We start from the raw sequence: 23,224 nt of genomic DNA on the forward strand, positions 1-23,224 counted from the left end.
GTTGCTGATGCTTTAAGCCGTCGAAGTATGTTACTCAACACCATGCGAACTGAGGTAATAGATTTTGATTCGTATTCTGAACATATTCTAACCGATCCACACTTTGTGGAAATTGTGGATAATATCAGTCTAGGAAAACGAAGTGATTACCTTATGCATGAAGGATTTCTCTTTAAAGGTAACCAATTGTGTATTCCCGATTCTAGTCTTCGATTGAAGATTATTAAGGAGTTACATGACGAGGGGCACATGGGTAGAGATAAGACTTTCCAGCTTGTTTCAAAATCATATTACTGGACAACAATGAGGCGTGAAGTTGCTAAATTCGTGGACAGATGTCGAATCTGTCAAGTTTCAAAAGGAAAAGCAACCAATGCAGGGTTATATATACCACTAAAAGTTCCAAGCCAACCATGGTCAGATTTGAGCATGGATTTCGTATTGGGGTTACCTCGAACTCAGAGGGGGCATGATTCAGTATTTGTTGTTGTCGACCGTTTTTCAAAAATGTCTCACTTTATTGCTTGCAAGAAGACTACTAATGCACTAAAGGTAGCTGAATTGTTCTTCCAAGAAGTGTATCGTATACATGGATTGCCCTGTTCAATAGTCAGTGATCGAGACACAAGATTCCTTAGTTATTTCTGGAAAACCTTGTGGAAATTGGCTAATACAAGACTTAATTTCAGTAGTGCGTATCATCCTCAAAGTGATGGCCAAACAGAAGTTGTGAATTGTTCTTTGGGTGATATACTACGGTGTATGGTTGGAGACAATCCGAAAAGTTGGGACCAGAAACTTTGCCAAGCTGAATTTGCATTTAATCGTTCAGTCTACCGTAGCCTGGGTATGAGTCCGTTCGAGGTTGTTTATGGATACAATCCACGAGCACCAATAGATTTAGATCGTGTTCCTGATTTGAAGAGAATTGAAGTTCGTGCTGATGAACGTATCCAACAGCTGCAGCAAGTTCACAAGTTGGCCGAAGAACAGTTGCTTCGAGCTAATGAAAGGTACAAGGAGGCGGCAGATAAGAAACGCAGAGTTGTCGAGTTTGAAGTAGGGGATTTTGTCTGGGCAATATTGACAAAGGATCGTTTTCCAGTTGGCGAGTACAACAAACTGAAGGCGCGCAAGATTGGTCCCTTGGAAATTGTCGCAAAGATTAATTCCAATGCATACAAGTTGAAGCTTCCAAGTCACATCCGTACTTCTGATGTTTTTAATGTCAAACACTTAGTGCCTTTTTGTGGTGATAATTCTGATGATGATACGACAAATTCGAGGGCGAATTTCTCCCAACCCCGAGAGAATGATGCAGATGAGCAGGCTATAGCCTATTTGGAGGCTAAAAATCCAAGTGTCGTAATTTAGATCCTTAGGGGTCCATTTCGATGGGAAACAAGCCAAAGAACAGGACAAGGAATCTTGATTGCCTTGGTCTTCAGAATTTAGCCAAATTCCATCGTTTAGGGCATCAAACATACGTTTTTGCTATTTTAGGAAAGTTTTTATTTTGTTAATAACTCTTTCGTTAGGAGTCTGTTTGGGCCGCCGTTTGAGGCGAATTGTTTTATTTTATGAGTACTTTCATTATTTTAGGTCGAAAAATTTGCCAAAAATAGCAAATTAGGGTCTGAGTCGGTTTAGGGGGTTTTTTCATCCTTTCTTGACTAGCAAGTTAGGGTTTTTCCCCAAGTCTATAAAAGAGTCCATCATAAATTGTTTAGGGCAATTTTTTGGAATATATATCTTCTTTATCAAACTTTGTTCAAGTTTAATCGATTTTTATCTAAAGTTGGGAAACCGAAGTCTAGATATTAATCAACGTTCATAGTCGATATTCCTAGGAATATTTGAAGTCTGAACAACACTTCTCTTTTCTCTAGTTTCTCTAATATCCGCTGCATCAGTTGGCATCAGAGCCAGTTCGATTCCAGGGTTAGTAATATGCCAAGGTTACCAGTTGGTCGTCGAGGTCGTGTTCGAGGCCAAGAAGTTGATCCAATTGATTATAATACGATGAAGGAAGAATTATTGAATGAAATCCGAGTGATGATGGGTCAGAATAACATTCATCATGAAGAAGGAGACGAGGAAGAAGGGGATAATACCAACGAAGAAGGGGATTATACCAACCCTTTTGGTAGAGGACGCCGTGAAGGTAGGATAATCCAACGTGACGATTCTGAGCGCTGGAAGGCCGGAATAAAAGTGGAGGTTCCAGAATTCTATGGAGGTTTAGAACCGGAGGAGTTTCTTTCGTGGTTGAACACAGCTGAGGAAGTATTGGAATTTAAGGATGTACCAGATAACAAACGAGTTCAGCTGGTAGCAACTATGTTTCGGGGAAGAGCTAATTCGTGGTGGCAACAACACAAACTACAACGCTCTCGTAAAGGGAAGCAGAAGTTAGTCTCGTGGGAGAAGATGAAGAAACATATGAGAGCAGAATTTTTACCACACAACTATATCAGCTTGATGTACCAGCAACTACAAAACCTACGCAAGGGAACACGTTCTATAGACGAGTACACGAAGGAATTTTATCGATTACTTTCTCTTAACGATTTGTCGGAGTCAGATGAGCAAAGAGTCGCACGTTATGTAGGTGGTCTTCCTCAGCAATATCAGGATACACTTAACATGTTTGACTGTTGTTCTATATCGGATGCACATCATAGAGCAAGGCAGGTAGAGAAACAAGTGGGGCGTAGAAGTTCAAATTGGGGTAACAATGTAGCATCTTCCCCAACAAGTAATCGTAGTACGTCAACAACTAGTACTGTTAACAAACCTAATTCGGTTTCGACCCAAGTAAAACTCCAATCAGCTATTTTGGAGGCAAGTGTAATAAGTGCGGTGAAACTGGGCACAAAGGCACTGACTGTCGCAAAGTAGAACGTGTGAACAAGGTTCTTTTCAATGAAGACAATCGTGAAGAAGATGATTGGGTACCTGAATATGATGAGGATCCAGAGGATGACTCTGAACCTAGTGATGAAGTAGTTACAGGAGATACAGGAGTGAACTTTGTAGCAAGAAGAAGTTTTCTCACTCCACGTACAGATGAGGACGACAACTGGTTACGTAATAATATATTCCAGTCGACATGTACGATCGAGGGAAAAGTTTGTCGTTTAGTTATTGATCCTGGAAGTTGCGAGAATATTATTGACGAAGAGGTCGTGAAACGGTTTAGGCTGGAAACCAAGGCACATCCGCATCCATATAAACTTTCTTGGCTTAAGAAAGGGAATGAGGTGAAAGTAAACAAACGTTGCTTGGTTTCTTTTTCGATTGGTAACAAATATAAAGATAAAATATGGTGTGACATTACTAGTATGGATGCTTGTCACTTGTTGTTGGGTCGACCATGGGAGTTTGACAGGAAAACTAGTCATGACGGGCATAAAAATACCTACAGCTTTTTATGGAACGACGTACGTATAGTACTTGTACCCAGCAAAGAAATTGCACCTAAACCATCTACCGGACAAACTACCAATCTCTTGTCGTTTAAGCAGTTTGAAGTTGAGGCAGAAGATGCAGGAGAACTGTATGTGTTGATTAGCAAAGACCAACAGCCGGATGAAAGTAGTATCCCTATTGCAGCTCAACCTTTAATTAAGGAATTTATTGATGTTTTCCCTAACGAGTTGCCAGACGAGCTACCACCTCTCCGGGATATACAACACCATATTGATCTCATCCCTGGATCAAGCTTGCCAAACAAAGCGCATTATAGAATGAGTCCTAAGGAGCATGAAGAACTTCGTCGTCAAGTGGAAGAGTTGTTACAGAAAGGTTTGATCCGACAGAGCCTAAGTCCTTGTGCTGTACCGGCCTTGTTGATTCCAAAGAAAGATGGAACGTGGAGAATGTGTGTTGACAGTCGAGCCATCAACAAAATCACAGTAAAATACCGTTTTCCAATTCCTAGATTGGATGACCTGCTAGATCAGTTGTGTGGAGCGAAGGTGTTTAGCAAACTCGACTTGAAGAGTGGGTACCATCAGATCAGAATTCGAGAAGGTGATGAGTGGAAAACAGCTTTTAAGACTCGAGAAGGGTTATATGAGTGGATGGTTATGCCGTTTGGATTGTCCAATGCGCCTAGTACATTCATGCGTATAATGAATCAAGTTCTCAGGCCCTTTATCGGTACTTTTGTGGTCGTTTATTTCGACGATATTCTTATTTATAGTGTTGATATGAACATGCATTTTCAACATCTTCGAGAAGTGCTTTCAACTCTACGTCGGGAAAAATTATTTGCAGCCATCAAGAAGTGTTCATTCATGACTGACCAAATTCTATTTCTCGGCTATGTCGTAACCAAGGATGGAATAAAGGTAGATGATTCCAAGGTTGAAGCTGTAAGAAATTGGACCACACCCACTACACTGCACGAGGTAAGGAGTTTTCATGGTTTCGCTTCTTTTTACCGGCGTTTTATTCATCACTTCAGCACCATTATGGCACCCATTACTGAATGCATGAAAGTAGGAAAGTTCTCATGGTCTGAGGAAGCTGACAAAGCCTTTGAAGCAGTCAAGACAAAACTAATAACCGCACCACTATTGGTGTTACCTGATTTCAGCAAGCCATTTGAATTACACTGTGATGCATCGAAGGTGGGAATTGGAGCTGTTTTGAGTCAGGAAGGACGACCTGTAGCATATTTTAGTGAGAAGTTGAATGGTGCTAAGACCAACTACAGTACTTATGATGTGGAGTTTTATGCCATAGTTCAAGCCTTGAAGCATTGGCGACACTATCTAATTCATAACGAATTCATTATTTTTCTGACCATGATTCTTTAAGGCATATCAATAGGCAAGAGAAGCTTTCATCTAGACATGGTAAGTGGGCTTCTTATTTGCAAGAGTTCACTTTTGTACTGAAGCACAAAGCTGGGTCGCAGAATCAAGTTGCTGATGCTTTAAGCCGTCGAAGTATGTTACTCAACACCATGCGAACTGAGGTAATAGATTTTGATTCGTATTCTGAACATATTCTAACCGATCCACACTTTGTGGAGATTGTGGATAATATCAGTCTAGGAAAACGAAGTGATTACCTTATGCATGAAGGATTTCTCTTTAAAGGTAACCAATTGTGTATTCCCGATTCTAGTCTTCGATTGAAGATTATTAAGGAGTTACATGACGAGGGGCACATGGGGGAGAGATAAACTTTCCAGCTTGTTTCAAAATCATATTACTGGCCAACAATGAGGCGTGAAGTTGCTAAATTCGTGGACAGATGTCGAATCTGTCAAGTTTCAAAAGGAAAAGCAACCAATGCAGGGTTATATATACCACTAAAAGTTCCAAGCCAACCATGGTCAGATTTGAGCATGGATTTCGTATTGGGTTTACCTCGAACTCAGAGGGGGCATGATTCAGTATTTGTTGTTGTCGACCGTTTTTCAAAAATGTCTCACTTTATTGCTTGCAAGAAGACTACTAATGCACTGAAGGTAGCTGAATTGTTCTTCCAAGAAGTGTATCGTCTACATGGATTGCCCTGTTCAATAGTCAGTGATCGAGACACAAGATTCCTTAGTTATTTCTGGAAAACCTTGTGGAAATTGGCTAATACAAGACTTAATTTCAGTAGTGCGTATCATCCTCAAAGTGATGGCCAAACAGAAGTTGTGAATCGTTCTTTGGGTGATATACTACGGTGTATGGTTGGAGACAATCCGAAAAGTTGGGACCAGAAACTTTGCCAAGCTGAATTTGCATTTAATCGTTCAGTCAACCGTAGCCTGGGTATGAGTCCGTTCGAGGTTGTTTATGGATACAATCCACGAGCACCAATAGATTTAGCTCGTGTTCCTGATTTGAAGAGAATTGAAGTTCGTGCTGAAGAACGTATCCAACAGCTGCAGCAAGTTCACAAGTTGGCCGAAGAACAGTTGCTTCGAGCTAATGAAAGGTACAAGGAGGCAGGAGCGGCAGATAAGAAACAGAGTTGTCGAGTTTGAAGTAGGGGATTTTGTCTGGGCAATATTGACAAAGGATCGTTTTCCAGTTGGCGAGTACAACAAACTGAAGGCGCGCAAGATTGGTCCCTTGGAAATTGTCGCAAAGATTAATTCCAATGCATACAAGTTGAAGCTTCCAAGTCACATCCGTACTTCTGATGTTTTTAATGTCAAACACTTAGTGCCTTTTTGTGGTGATAATTCTGATGATGATACGACAAATTCGAGGGCGAATTTCTCCCAACCCCGAGAGAATGATGCAGATGAGCAGGCTATAGCCTATTTGGAGGCTAAAAATCCAAGTGTCGTAATTTAGATCCTTAGGGGTCCATTTCGATGGGAAACAAGCCAAAGAACAGGACAAGGAATCTTTGATTTACTTGGTCTTCAGAATTTAGCCAAATTCCATCGTTTAGGGCATCAAACATACGTTTTTGCTATTTTAGGAAAGTTTTTATTTTGCTAATAACTCTTTCGTTAGGAGTCTGTTTGGGACGCCGTTTGAGGCGAATTGTTTTATTTTATGAGTACTTTCATTATTTTAGGTCGAGAAAAATTTGCCAAAATTAGCAAATTAGGGTCTGAGTCGGTTTAGGGGTTTTTTTCATCCTTTCTTGACTAGCAAGTTAGGGTTTTTCCCCAAGTCTATAAAAGAGTCCATCATAAATTGTTTAGGGCAACTTTTTTTGGAATATATATCTTATTTATCAAACTTTGTTCAAGTTTAATCGATTTTTATCTAAAGTTGGGAAACCGAAGTCTAGATATTAATCAACCTTCATAGTCGATATTCCTAGGAATATTTGAAGTCTGAACAACACTTCTCTTTTCTCTAGTTTCTCTAATATCCGCTGCATCACCCCATCATTTGACTATTCATCCAAACTCAGTCTTGATTTGATCAATTCCGATCAATGGAACAATCAAAAAATTATTGTTTCATTGGGACAACTTTCTATTCTTCCAATTCTCTTGTTCAACCCCGAAATACCCCTATTTTATGAAATTCTTGCTGATGATCGATTCACATGGGGAATAGTCCAACTAAGTGCTGATGCGATCAAAATAGCATATGAATATTCTCGTCGCGCAGCTGGTTTAGGGACTTCTTACACTTATGAGGTGCGAAAAGAATCGCATCGTGATAAAGTTATCGATTCTTCTGAATACACTCTTGATAATTTCTTCAACAATTACTATGTTGCAATTATGAAGAGTAATTTAACTAAATGGGCCGTTCGCTTAAGAAGAAAAGATGGTATTGCTGAAGATGATAAGATTATGCGAGATGTTGATTGGAATGACAAATCTAACAGTTCTGCTCGCAGATCTAATGACTCAAGCTGGCTTAATTTCCCTATCATTCTAGAAGGTCCTTATATTTCTGGTAAAGCTGAGGATGGTTCTGATATTCCTCTTCCTGAAAAGTTATCTTCTTACCAACCTTGGAAGTTTGTACTTTCCGAAGCTGAGACAAAGAAAATGGTATGGGGGCTGCTAAGAGGGCCAAAACTTTTTGCATAAATGTTCTCAATCTCGCATAATTTCTTCCAATTTCTTATAGTCATATAAATGTTCTCAATTTCGCATAATAATCCCACTTTTTGCAGGCTGCTAAGAGGGCCAAAACTTCACACAATGCATCAGCTTCGCAGAATAATAAAGTAAGAAACATTCTTTTTGATTTTAACAATATTGTTTCCTCTGTTTCTTATCTTGATTATTGGCGTAGGTGAAATCTTTGGGTGATAAGACTTCACGTAAAGGTAAGTATATTCCTAAAAGGCCTACATCTAGATCTTCATCAAAAACGACATCTACAATGGATGAACTATCTAGGAAGCGTAAAAGATATAATTCTTCTTCAAGATTGGAGTCTAGTGAGGATGATATCATTGCTTCTGATGATTCATCAATTCCTTCTTCTTTGAGAGAATTGTCCAATCTTTTTGCTGGAGATCTTTTGACTGCTGTTGATAATGAAGAATTAAATCGTGCCTTTAGAATGGTCTCTAAAATATGCGATGCTCCTACTTTAGATGATCCATCTCTTCGTGGAGCTTCCTCTGCGATAAATCCAAACCTCCAATTCACAATCGGCTCTTTAGTAATATTTGCAACTTTACCTTTTGTCTTCTCTTTAATCTTGCTTTATTCATAACCGTAATACTTTCTTTCGTTTTCGCAGGGAGCCCGTTTATCGTATGTAATCTCCTCGGACTACCAAAGAAAACTTATTAAGCTTGAGAAAGAAAATGCTAAGCTTAAAGCTGAAAATTCGACCAATTATGATTTGATTCATTGGTATGTAGCCTTTATTTTACTTGTTCTTCTAATTTTATGCGATAATTCGCATTTCTTATTTTGCTATATTCGCAGACCTGTATAACCTTTCAGATGAGGCTGCCAATCTCCCTGAAAATGAAACTCTTTTAGAACACCTTAATTCTTCTTTAAATAATTATCCCAACCAAGGATTGAAAATCTGAGTTTGGAAGAATTAAGATTGAAATATGCTGCTCTTAGAAAAATCCATAGATCTTTATTGACCACTTTTAATAACTTTAAACATCGCCTTCATGAGAGCCAAGAACAAATTCAAGTTTTGGAAACAAAGAAGAATAAGCTTATTGATGAGAAAGATGAGATCACTCTTAAGGGTGCGAAAGCACTAGAAAAATTCCAAGAATCCATTGTTGAGGTTCAAAAAGAACGTGATTTAGCTTTGAGCGAAAAGAACATACTTGTCGAAGAAAGAAATTTAATTCGCTCTCGCCTTCTCATAGAAAGCGAAGCTGAATTTAGTTGGGCTGCTAGGGTTCTGAATGATGCTAGAAAGGACTTAGCCATAAACGTGAGTCTTCAAGATGAATATTCCGCATTGGTTAAAGACATTGTTTCCAATTATGAAAGTCAAATATTGCTCTTTTAATACTTATCTTTTCTCTGAGAATAACACATTTTTTTTATGTATTCTAACTTGCTTATTCATATTCCACAGACAAGGAGAAGGATCATCTTCAGAAGATTAAAGAATTAGAAAAATATTTATCTGCTCGCAACTCTAAGTATCAGCAATTGAAGAAGAACTTCATCATCATGGTTTCAAACAATAGTAATGATACTAATCGTGCTCGCGAAGCTACTGTTAAGAAAGTCTGCATTGAGAATAACATCCCTCTTACAAAGTATAAATTTCCAGAAATCCCTGATAATGAACATATTTCTGATATTTCAGACAGTGAAGGAGAAGATGAAGAATCTGAAGAAGAACTAAATGGTTCTGAGGCTGAGCGAGATGAAGAAAATGAAGATTAATCATTTTCACTTGTTGTAAATTCTTTGCCTTCTGAATATTTTCATGTATCCTTAAAAACATGCACTTTTTGAGCATTAATTTTCACTCCTTTAATATAAATTCCTTTTGTTCACATCCGCACCCAAAATATCATTCTCTCGCATGAATATGAGTCTATCAAATGGGGCAAATGATATTCCCTTTGCATTCCCATTCTTTCCTCTGTTAATTGATACATCTTGATAGACTTAGTATTACTAATTCTATTTTATAGTTCTTCATACATTTGGTGTGAATGCGTTCGCAATATTTTTTTTTCCCTGTGAATTCCTGCAAAACAAAATTAGTTTTAAATTTTTTTATTTCTCGCGAGGTCTTATTTTTCCTTCCTATGTAAAGGTCTTATCTTGCCTCAATTCTGTGCAATGAGATCGCAGGAGGTCTTTACACTGTAATGTATCGACCCATTGACCCCATCTTATCTTTTTCTCGTATTATTTCCTCTTCAGGTTTTATCGCATAAATATGATAAGTCTTAATACTCCCTTGAGTAAAAAGTCTTATGACATTTACGTCTTTTGACACAATTCAGCTCCCTAATGGAGGGTGTCGTCCTTATCTTCCCCCTGATTTCCCCTTCAAGGAAGCTTACCTCTACCGGGTTAAGGTTATGGATCTTCCCATCTGGTTAATTCAGCAACCAGTTGATTTCTTAGTCTCACATTCCAACATCGATGAGGTTTATGGTTGCGAGACCACACCCTAAGTGGGGTATCTTCGGACCGAGTGCATCATAGTCAGGACTTGTCAAGAGTGGCAAGGTACGCTCCAGACTCCCCGGGCACTCTTGACTCAACCGTGTACCTCGGTGCCCTGATCGAGTTTCTGCACTCCTTAGGAGAGACTTTCTCACCTTAGTTTCTCAATCTAAGATTATTATCTTAGAATGAAAATTTAAGGTACCTCTCCCGGATGGGCATTTTCGTTTGTTCTCACCCCAAATCTCCATGACTCAAGTTCCAGGGTCGGTATAGCTTTCCCTTGAGTCATACTTTCTAGGTTCTCCGACTATGACGTGCGATAGGTCTTACTTTTTTGCCTCTTGCATGTATGCGAACCAGGTTGCACGCCACATTCGAATTCCTAGCCAATCTGATTAAAATCACTTCTGGTGCCTTTTATTAAGGTCTTATTATAAAGATTTTAATTTTTCTTTTCTCGACATGGTATCACTTCATGAAACTAGAATTTGTCATTCCATTTTCAAATTTTGATTTTATATAACTCTAATACATAGATTTCTTATGAACTTGTTTCTCATAAAGAAAGACATCTGCATTCTCCCTATTACTCATTTATCCCCTTCATTTTTTGTATCTTTTTAAGATCGCAGATATTGTTGGCGTGGCTATTTGGTTCACTTTAGAAACACAAATTTATTTTGGCGTGGCTATTTGATTCACTATAGACACGCAAATTTCGTTTTGGCGTGCATATTTGGTTCACTTTAGACACACAAATTGCTTTTTGGCGTAGCCATTGGTTATCCGATAGACACGCCATATAGGTTTAACGTGGTTATATGTTATGTTTTAGCCACGCCAATTTCACTTACTTTCATCCACGTGGATTCATTAGGAACCGTTGAATACCATCCACATGTAACGTTGTGAACCGTTCATTGGATATCCTATAGACACACCCCATAGAGCATGGCTATATGTGATATTTAGCCACGCCAATTTCCAATTACCTTGGTCCACGTAGCCGTATTACGAATCGTTGGATCTCATTTAAGATGATGCAATATTGACCGTTAAATTATATGCATCCTTCACCGTCCACATGTAATGTTGTGAGCCGTTGATTGGATATCATATAGACACGCCCCATATAGCGTGGCTATATGCGCTATTTAGCCACGCCAATTTACAATTACCTTGATCCACATGGCCGTATTAGGAATCGTTGGATCTCATTTAAGATGATGCAATATTGACCGTTCAATTATATGCATCCTTCACCGTCCACATGTAATGTTGTGAGCCGTTCACTGATTTCCTATAGACACGCCCCAAAGAGCGTGGATATATGTGATATTTAGCCACGCCAATTTACAATTACCCTGATCCACGTGGACGTATTAGGAATCGTTGGATCTCATTTTAGATGATGCAATATTGACCGTTAAATTATATGCATCCTACGCCGTCCACATGTAACGTTGTGAGCCGTTCATTGATGAACCTATAGACACGCCATATAGCGTGGCTATATCTTATATTTTTCCACGCCAATTTATAATTACCTTCATCCACGCGGTTGTATTAGGTACCATTGGATCTCGTTTAAGATGACGCAATATTGACCGTCCACATGTAACGTTGACCGTCCACATGTAACGTTGGGAGCCGTCATCGGAGAACCTATAGACACGCCATATAGCGTGGCTTTATATGATTTTTAGCCAGGCCAATTTATATCTGCTTAATGTGTCTTTATGTTATGTTTAGCCACGCCAATTAATCTCGAAGCGTGTATATTACGCGTGTGACGCCTCTAAGCCTTTCAGATATGGCGCATCTAAACCATCCAATTGGCAATATCCAAATTCTCTTATATACTTTATAAATTGTGGTTAAATTTGAAATTCATATATGCCAAAAATTCATATTATTATTAATAACACAGTAAAAAATGTTGAGCTTTAGTCTAACAGTTAGCAAAAAAAAAATATTAAAGAGCATTTATCCAAAAATCATCAGTTTTTCTTCAACTTTTTTGATGGTGGTGTCTCTGCATGCAGTGCATCAGGTTGTGACATTCTCGACGCGCCAAACCTTGTCTTCCTCTGTTGCCCATCTGAAAGTTGGTATGCCTTCTGCATAGTTGGTGCATATAACCTTCTTTGCGCCTTTTTAGTCTTCTGAGAAAGCTTTTCAGAGGCTGCATGCATGACTCCCCGAATGTGGATTGACTGCTAGGTGCTTCTCATTCAGTTTATCACTGTCCAATTTCTTCTCAAAATCTAAAACTGGTTCTGGTTGCTTATGGGGTTTTCCATGCTGTGGAGTTTCCTGCAGCAAGAGATTAAATGTATTATATATATATATATATTCTAAATTCAAGGCGAATTCGTTTGTCATATGAATTATTCGTCTGTCATATGAATTCTCAACAAGAGACAGACAAAAGTCATTTTTCCAACAATGTGATAAAGCCAACTTCACTGAAGGCCGCGGCATTTTTCGCAGCTGACGCCCATAATAAAATCCATAACCAAATATCAATTTTCTAATTTACACTGGCATTCATGTTCCATTAGGTGTTAATATATTTCTATCTCGTACTTATTCTTTAATCAAACTGAATACACGATTGATTTACGTAAAACAATTTATATACTTGATTAACAAAGCAAAAGAGCTAAGAAACAAACCTTGTCATCAGAGATGGAACAATTATCTTTCGGCCATGCCAAAAAACCATCTTTAGATTAACCAAATAACTTAAACTCACCACTTGGTTCCGTTAACACGAATGATGGATCTATGACCTCCAGAATATTGGCAGCATAACAGTGTTTAGGAAGCTCTTGTCGATGTATTTTCTGGTTACGCACCTTAGGAAAAATACTGCCTCTAGCAACGACGTTTCCCCTAGATCCATTCCAAAAGTCGTATTTTGGAATATAGATTTACGAATAAAAAAATAATAAAAAAATAAATACTCCATTAGATGTCTTAGCCATAGGTACTGCCATAGATGTGCACGACTTCTCTAGATATATTGAAGGATTTGGTTGGGAATTACTGGTAGAGTTCTGCATAAGATTAGGAGACTGCTTCTTAGACCATGAATGCGAAGACACTGATGAATTGAATAGGTAACAAATATACAAGGTTCTCCAAAATATACCCTAGTATCCTTGATTCATATAGTTGATATCATATTTCAGACATATGGTTTAAGATCATGTAACTGGTTTAAGACAACAGACTTACTAATTTTAGTTTTAATCCCGAGTATCCTCCTCGTCCTGTCCGATGTGGGAACTTGGATTGTGATATTGCCTCTGTTCCGTTCTCCGAATATTTCTTGCAGAGGAAATAAAAATAATTTCATTAGTATGTTGGGATAGACAATAAGAACGAAGCACAAATTAGAAAAAGAAATGTGTATTCCATACCTTAAATATAGGCGATTCTAGTACAGACTTAAGGTATCGGTCCCAGTCTTCTTGGTCCATTACCGTTTCGTACTTTCTGGGCAAAGTTTTTAGTTTGTCCAGTCTTTCCAGGAAGGGTTTTACATGATTATTGTATAATTTGCTTCTGAAGTCCCGCAGCTAAATAGCTAGACGCTTCATGACTGCTTGCTTATATTCATGGGGCACCTAATAATGAAACTTCAATAACAACTAATTTATGTTCATCACAGACTCACAGTTCGACAACAAAAACGACGAATTGATAACCTCATATGCATACCAGAATTTCCTCCCACATATTTTGTTTTGTTGTTGCAGGACTTCCTTCCAACATAAATGTTTTATGCCAACCATATCACGGGCCAAATAGCCTAGGTAACTAATGAATTCAATTATATGGCCACCATCAGAATCCACCTCATCATCCCATTGGTCCTCCTCTGGGGGCACGTACTAATCATCTTCTGCCATGACAAAAGCTGTGTAGGTACGTGCATCTCAGTTAGGAATTTGAGCTTATTTTGGAAAATATTAGCTAAACCTAACAGGATAGGCTACATGTGTTACACCTCTTTTCTATTATATGAAAAGAAAACAAACATGAACTCATTGATGCATGTAACTTGAGGCTAAAACATCACTGCAACATACAAAATATCCTCATGAATATTGTGTTATCCATAAAGCGAAAGGTACTGGTTAAACGGTCGTATATAACTTTTCGTTACAAAAGCCAAGAGTACTAAAGCACCACATAATAATTATCGATTTTTATCTTGAAGATGATAGTCAAATTGTCCAACTAGCAACATGGTATCATTAAAAGTGGCAACTTAAAATGCAGACGTTACAGGCTCGCCAAGTAACAGAGACTCAAATGATTAAATCTTCAGAAGACTTATATATATATATATATATATGATTGACACAACATCGTCCATCAATGTAGACTTATACCTAAATCAAACCCAAACAATAACAAAAACCCGAGAAAACAATTAGCATCGTTAAGTTTTGTAAAACCTAACTAACTAGTAAAGCCTAACTAAGTAACATGAAAGAAAGATCCTTACCTAAATCTTATATTATTTCATGCATGTAACTTAAGCCTAAAACAGTATTGTTGTAACAAAATAAAATCACCTCTCATCGTCATTAACTTGTTCTTTGATGTAGCCGAATAAAAACCCTAGTCATTCTTTAACTAGTAAACCTATGAGATCTAACAACTGATTCCATGAGATCGAACAAAAAATCTAACATCAGTTTAATATTCATTCGATAATGGGTTGTATAAATAATACCAACAACAAAGATCGAGTCTGAAAAGGTAGGTTCCTTGTAAAGATTAGAGATAGTAAAAATAGAATAAAAACCCTAATCATGCTTTAACTAGTAAACATATAAGAAGTAATAAAATAAAAACCCTAATCATGCTTTAACTAGTAAACGTATAAGATCTAACATCTGATTCCATGAGATCGAATAAAAAATCTAACATCAATTTAATATTCGGTTGTAGAAATAATACCAACAACAAAGATCGAGTCTGAAGAGGTAGGTTCCTTGTAAAGATTAGAGATAATAGCAGAATTATGATTTCAAAGAGAGAATTAATCGAGTAATAAAAACTGAAAAAGTAGATCGAACTCATCTTTCTTTTTCTTTTTGGAGTTTAACCGAACCATCGGGCGGGAATTGATTTTCCTTTTGAAATCATCCCGCCCAATAAAATTCATTTTCATCGCACGCCAAACAAAAGATTTTTGGTGTTTTTCTTTTTTTTATTTCCAAATTTTTGATGTGTGACCAATATGGTTAGTTTCTTTTATTTTATGAGAGAATATATCGTAGACAGTTATGATAAAAAATTTTCCCAAAATTTTCGAAATTTAGTTTCCTATCTCTAACCAACTCGAGAAAAGGCCATAGAAAAATTTACTTTCCAATTTCGAATAATATTTTCCTTAAAAATTTTAACCTGGTTGTATCCTGTATTATTCTTGGTTTAGGGAGGAAACGTATGAATTATTAGCGGCACCTATGTAGGAAACATATTCTTCTAATCATACATTTTTTTTTTTAATAGGAAAGAATAAATATATTGATAAGCAAGCTTACATATTGTTTTTATCCTGTTGAATCAGAAGATTGATCCATACAAATAGATTATTAAACCAACAAAAGCAAATTGTTTGAGTTCTTGCATACTTTTCTATAGAGTCTGCAATATGATTTGCATCCCTATGGGCATAAGTGCAAACCCAAGAATCAAAATAACTTAATATAACTAATGCATCATGGATTAAATTATATGTTGTCCATTTAAATGTTGTAGCCTTCCCATTCACAGCTGCTATAACATTCTGACAATCTCTTTCCAAGTGAATTTTTCGCCATCCCTTACTGTGATCCCATTGTACTGCTTCTAGGAGAGAATGCGCTTCAGCTTTCTCTGGATCAATGGCTAGAGATGCACCTCCTCGCAGTCCATGGTTGTTTCCTGCAGAATCTCTACAAATCAGTCCCCATCCTGATAATACAGTTTTATCAATATAGGAAGCATCAAAATTCAATTTGTATATATCATCTATAGGAGCCTTCCAGTTCTTATCAATTATTCTCAAAGCACTGTTGCTACTAGTTTGCATACTTTTAGCCCTTTTCCAGTCCTCAATCTGCCTGACAATATTGTTTATAACAATGTTACTGTTAAATGGCTTGTTTTCAAAAACTGTATCACATCTAGCCTTCCAGGTTAGCCACAAATGAAACTGGCACTCTCATACAGACTAAAATCCTTGGGCATACCATTGTTTGCCTTTAGAAAGAAACCACTTATCCAATTTTGTAAGTCTAGACCCTGGAGGATAGTAGATAATATAGAGTCTACTGAATCCCATATATGTCTGACATGATGACAATCAAAGAACAGATGTTGAATAGTTTCAGGGTTACCACTACAAATAGCACATCTACTATCTTTATGTTTAGTGAACCTAGCAAGTCTATGTTTAGTAGTAATGCAACCATGTAGGAATTTCCATATAAAATACTGAATTCTGGGAGGTAGCTTATATCTCCAAAAGGATTTCCAGCAGATGTCTAAGTTGTTCTTAGTTGGCTTAGTAGCTAAGTTTTCATTCAAGATGGCATTGTAAGCAGATTTTATAGTAAACATTCCATTGCTGGAAGGCTCCCATCTCAGCTTATCTTTACCTGCAATAGGAATTCTTATGTCAGTAATCCTTTTAACAGTATCTTCATCAAACAAAGCATTCAAAATATCAGAATTCCAAGACTTAGAGTCTTGGTCAATGAGCTGATTCACAGTTTTCATATTAAAAGAGCTAAAATGACTATCTGGAGGTCTGTGCATATTTGGAATCCAAGTATCTTTCCAAATTTGCACAGAAGTACCATCACCTATCTCCCATATGTAGTGTCTTTTAATTATATTCAAACCTGTGCATATGCCTTGCCAAATCCAAGACCCCTGTTTGTTCACAATATCAGTTAAAGGATTAACAACATGAAAATATTTTTCCTTCATAATAACACCCATGGTTCATCTGGATTGGTAATCAATCATACAGTAAGCTACTAAAGATAAATAAACTAAACCCATCCATTTTCATGTTCATCATTTCCAGAAAACATAAAAATTCAGCGTGAATCATTCATCACATAAATGTCAACCTATCTATCAGCGTAAAAAGCATGCATCTAGTGCAGTACTTAAAAAATACGTAAACTAAAAGTTCACACATCAAAAACCCTGTTTAAAAAAGCAAAGAACTTGTTAGATGAGCATTTATCCAAAAATCATCAGTTTTTCTTCAACTTTTTTGATGGTGGTGTCTCTGCATGCAATGGATCAGGTTGTGACATTCTCGACGTGCCAAACCTTGTCTTCCTCTGGTGCGCAGCTGAAAGTTGCAATGCCTTCTGCACAGTTGGTACATATAACCTTCTCTGCGCCTTTTTAGTCTTCTGAGAAATCTTTTCAGAGGCTGCATGACTCCCCGAATGTGGATTGACTGCTAGGTGCTCCTCATTCAGTTTTTCACTGTCCAATTTCTTCTCAGAATCTAAAACTGGTTCTGGTTGCTCATGAGGTTTTCCATGCTGTGGAGTTTCCTGCAGCAAGAGATTAAATGTATATATATATATATATCTATCCAAGGCGAATTCGTCTGTCATGTGAATTCTCAACAAGAGACAGACAAAAGTCATTTTTCCAACAATGTAATAAAGCCAACTTCACTGAAGGCCGCGCATTTTTCACAGCTGACGCCCATAATAAAATCCGTAACCAAATATCAATTTTCAAATTTACACTGGCATTCATGTTCCATTTAGGTGTTAATATATTTCTATCTCGTACTTATTCTTTAATCAAACTGAATACACGATTTATGTAAAACTATTTATATACTTGATTAACAAAGCAAAAGAGCTAAGAAACTAACCTTGTCATCAGAGATGGAACATTATCTTTCGGCCATGCCACAAAACCATCTTTAGCTTCCCCTAATAACTTAAACTCACCACTTGGTTCGGTTAACACGAACGATGGAACTATAACCTCCTGAATATTGACAGCATAACAGTTACTAGGAAGATCTTGTCCATGTATTTTCTGGTTAGGCACCATAGGTAAAATACTGCCTCTAGCAACGACGTTTCCCCTAGATCCATTCCAAAAGTCGTATTTTGCTTTCTGCGGAGATACGGCATATGAACATCATATAAAAAGAAGATGCTAGAATTAGCAATATAGATTTACGAAGAAAAAAAAAAAAAAAACATACTCCATTAGATGTCTTATCCAGATGTTCTGCCGTAGATGTGCACGACTTCTCTAGAGATATTGAAGGATTTGGTTGGGAATTACTGGTAGAGTTCTGCATAAGATTAGGAGAATGCTTCTTAGATCCATCAAAAGGGTTGCTACGTGAAGGAGACTTCTGCAAAGAAGTAGTTGGTTGTGAATTACTGGTAGGGTTATGCATAAGATTAAAAGAGTTATTAGTTACTTTTGAAAGTTACACATGTTTCTATTTTTCTAGGTTCTCTAATTTACTTGGATCGGTGATTCATATAATTGATAGACTGGTTTATGTATATTCGACTTACAAATCAAACAATCCAAGCAACTAACCTTCGTAGCAGGCTCGGTAAACTGAACACCATACTTTGTTCAAGGAATCGCTTTTCCAAAAGTTTTCCCTAGTGTTTCCATACCAGCAAATCGTACGGGTAGATATAAATTCGGTTTTATTACTTCATCAATCAGGATTTTGTGGCAATCAACCTCCAACCCATCTTTTCCATGTAATTGTTGTTTTCCTGTTAACAGAAAAGCTCTACCTCTAGCAAGGACGTTTGCCTTAGACAGCTCGTCAAAAAGGTTGCACCTTCTACCCTGCGGAAATATATGGCATATGAACATCTTCAAGCGAAAACTTCAAAACAAATTGAGATTTAAAATGCATGTAAAAATAAAACAGATACCGGAGAAACTGCTTTAGTTGTCGTGATCTCAGATTGGCTCCGACTAGGTGGATCTTTTGATGTCACATCCAGAGTATGTTTCCCCGAATTTTGTTGACTTACCTGCAGCAGTAGAGTAATATTCCATATTCGGGTGACAAATATGCCAAATTCCACCGTGAATGCGAAGACACGGATGAATAGGTAACAAATATACAAGGTTCTCCAAAATACACCCTAGCATCCGTGATTCATATAGTATTTGATAGCATATTTCAGACTCATATGGTCTTAAGATCATGTAACTGGTTTAAAACACATACCTTCGGAACTTTTTCAGATATTGCGATACGAGATTGGCTTCCGTTGAGTAGATCCGGTGATTTCACAGCCTCAGAATGTTTTGGTTGACTTACCTGCATCAGAAAATTGAAATGAAAGTTGTACCTTGTTTTTGCAGTGAAACCATTTAAGCAAAATGCACAACTGACTCACAATCAAATAGCTAACCACATATCTCGTTCTATAAGGTTCTCTAAAATATACACTAACGTCCGTGATTCATATAGCTGATAACATATTCGTCTCTTATATCAAACAAGATATATATATATATATAAATGGTTTGTGTAAAAACATATCCAATGAGTTAATAAAGCAAACAAGCATAGCAACCAACCTTTTGATCCAAGATGGTTTGATTTGATGGCCAACAAATTTCAGCATCACCAACATCTTTTAAAGTTTTTATCCCAGAAGATGTGCCAAAGGGTAATTTGATGGTTTCATTTAGTACTTCACTAACCATGACGCTATAGCATGTAACCTCACCCGTCATTCCTGACTTCATTTTATAAGATACCTTCTTTGAAGAGTAAGCTCTACCAATGGCAACAATGTTGTCCTTTTCTCCAAACCAAAGTTTGCATCCTGTGCCCTGCAGAAACACAAGGCGCATGAGAGATAGTAAATGGAAGATTCAAAATTTAAACGCGTTGGAAAACCATACATCAATGGTAACTTTTTCAGATGGCACATTCTGAGATTCCCCAGTGGATGAAGGAGACGAAGACTTCTTTTTTGATACTAAAGACGGCTGGGATTCAGTAGAAACGGTCGGCGTTTTAGTACAAGGAGAGACCCGCTTCGCGGACCCTTTGGTGCTTTCAGATGACTTCTGGACCGGATTTCCCATGTTTTTTTTGAAGTTGCTTAACTGATTCTGGACCTATGTTATTCTTAGATCGATTGGAGGCGTTGATAGGTCCTGCATCCTGTGACTGTAGTTGAACACATTGTTTGAAAAAATCAGATACTGTCTGCCAATTTTTTCAAAAAATTACACAATCTAATCAAAACTCGGTTCACTTACCTCTCCTCCAGACTTGCTGATACTGTTGCCCACAATTTTCGCAATGTCGACTCCTTGAGATAACAAGTTATCTGTCAATCTCTGATACGCATTTTTAGTAGACTCTAATTCTTTCTCCTTAGCTTTCAGCTTTTCACGCAGTTCATCGTTCTCTTTCGAGTGTCTTGGTTTTCTTCCATTTGGAAAGTAAAGGGTTGCCGTCACTCCAAAGCCAGCCCCCTTGACACGTCCACCCTTATCCGGGCCGATCGCAACTGTTAGGGCATCCTCGTTATGACCAACCGTTAGAGTTCCCTCTCGAATCATCTTCCGCTTCTCTTCCTGTTCAAATAATGTGTTAAATTCTGATTTAAACCTTGCGCAATTACTGTGCACTTACTTTGGTTAAAAACATGAGGACTGTAAAGTTTCTGTTTTCTCACAACTTCAGATGTCTTCTTCCTGACAAACTCGTCTGGAACAATTCCGTCTTTGTTTTCGCGTGCTCTTGCCCACATGAAGCACCGGTCTTCAAGATCTTCTTCGGCAACATTTCCGCTTTGGACCTAGTAGTTACCAGAAACAAGTAAGGATTTACATCCGCACAGATATTAACTGTGTAAAACAGAAAACCTATTCCAAAGCGTCTAATGTGACAAAATTACAGATTGGTGTAAGAGGACACATCCCTATACCGTTTTAAGTTTCTGCATATATGAGACACGCAACACGACATACAAAACAGAAGTATCTGATATGGCCGGTTTTACTGTGCAGTGTATAATAAATAAGACAACAGACTTACTAATTTTAGTTTTAATCCCGAGTATCCTCCTCGTCCCGTCCGATGTGGGAACTTGGATTGTGATATTGCCTTTTTTCCCCTCTCCGAATTTTTCTTGCAGAGGAAATAAAAATAATTTCATTAGTATGCTGGGATAGACAATAAGAACGAAACACAAAATCAGAAAAAGCAATGTGTATTCCATACCTTAAATATAGCCGATTTTAGTACATGATTAAGGTAATTGTCCCAGTTCTCTTGGTCCATTACCGTTTCGTACTTTTTGGGGAAAGTTCTTAGTTTGTGCGGCATTTCCAGGAAGGGTTTTACATGATTGTTGTACAATTTCCTTCTGAAGTCCCGCAGCTGAACAGGTAGACGCTTCATGACCACTCGCTTCAGCTCATGGGGCACCTCATAATGAAGCTGCAATAACATCTAATGTATGTTAATCACAGACTCACAGTTAGACAACAAAAACGACGAATTGGTAACCGCATATGCATACCAGAATTTTCTCCCACATATTTTCTTTTGTTGTTGAAGGGACTTCCTTCCAACATAAATGTTTTATGCCAACCATATCACGGACCAAATAGCCTAGGTAACTACTGAATTCAATTCTATGGTTACCAATAGGCCGGAACATTTTGTCAAATTCAATATCCCTTCTTTTGGCATCTTTTATCGAGAAGTCTCTATGCAGCTTCAACATTCTTGTCATTCCCCTCTCTTTTATGATCACTTCTGTAGAGTCTTCTTGTTGTGGCTGCTTTTCTGCTTCTGGAGCATTTTCCAATTTTTTTCTTCTAACACCTCCAAATCATCATTTTCAGAATCTTCTGACTCTGGAAATAACCGAGGCAACATATGAAACCATGTGATGTTTAAGTAGAAACAAGTAAGTACAAGGTTTCGCACATTACCTGTTAAGTCTTCAAATCTAGCAGTGTGGAGCATATCTCCACCATCATCGTCATCTGATTGTACAATGTCATCATGACTCTCATCTAAATCCACCGTTTCTTCATCAGAATCCCCCTCAACATCTGATTCCCTCCATTGGTCGTAATCATCATCTTCTGCCATGACAAAAGCTGTGTAGGTACGTGCATCTCAGTTAGGAATTTGAGCTTATTTTGGAAAATATTAGCTAAACCTAACAGGATAGGCAACATGTGTTACACCTATTTTCTATTATATGAAAAGAAAACAAACATGAACTCAGTGATGCATGTAACTTGAGGCTAAAACATCACTGCAAACACAAAATCTCCTCATGATTATTGTGTTATCCACAAAGCGAAAGGTACCGGTTAAACGGTCTTATATAACTTTTTGTTACAAAAGCCAAGAGCACTAAAGCACCAGATAATGATTATCCATTTTTAGCTTGAAGATATAGTCAAATTGGCCAACCAGCAACATGGTATTATTAAAAGTGGCAACTTAAAATACAGACGTTACAGGCTCGCCAAGTAACAGAGACTCAAATGATTAAATCTTGAGAAGCCTTGTATATAAATATGATTGACACAACATCGTCGATCAAAGTAGAGTTATTAACTCTCAATCAAAATCCAACCCAAACAATAACAAAAACCCTAGAAAAAAATTAGCATCGTTAAGTTTTTTATTTTATTTTATTTTGTAAAACCTAACTAATCATATAGTAAGCTAATAAATATAAATAAACTAAACCCATCCATTTTCATGTTCATCATTTCCAGAAAACATAAAGTTCAACGTGAATCATTCATCACATAAATGTCAACCTATATATCATCGTAAAAATCCCCCATCTAGTGCAGTACTTAAAAAATAAATAAAACCACCACTGAAAACAAAATGGTTATCAAAAGCCCTGTTTAAAAAGCAAAGAACTTGTTAGATGAGTCTGGTTCTTTGTCACATTAGTCTGGTTCCTCATTCTCATCCAATTCCACGCAAAGATCATTATCATTAACATCGTCGTATAGGAGTACTTTACTTTCAATAGCACTTTACTTGTTCAAACTCGTATTTTTGTTAAAAGTATTAGCAAGGAGATAATAAGATAAGACCTAAAGTGATAAATTGATTCTTATTGT

At 37.4% G+C, this 23,224-nt stretch overlaps 1 long non-coding RNA gene across 1 annotated transcript; it reads left to right on the plus strand.

The window, feature by feature from the left end:
- Positions 1–7,943: 7,943 nt before the first annotated feature.
- On the plus strand, positions 7,944–9,395 carry LOC113339891. The gene is made up of 3 exons (XR_003355175.1): positions 7,944–8,102; positions 8,184–8,299; positions 8,997–9,395. It is a non-coding gene; the product is annotated as an uncharacterized LOC113339891 (long non-coding RNA).
- Positions 9,396–23,224: the final 13,829 nt, after the last annotated feature.

Source organism: Papaver somniferum, unplaced genomic scaffold, assembly GCF_003573695.1.
Source record: "Papaver somniferum cultivar HN1 unplaced genomic scaffold, ASM357369v1 unplaced-scaffold_21, whole genome shotgun sequence".
NCBI classification, from domain to species: domain Eukaryota; kingdom Viridiplantae; phylum Streptophyta; class Magnoliopsida; order Ranunculales; family Papaveraceae; genus Papaver; species Papaver somniferum.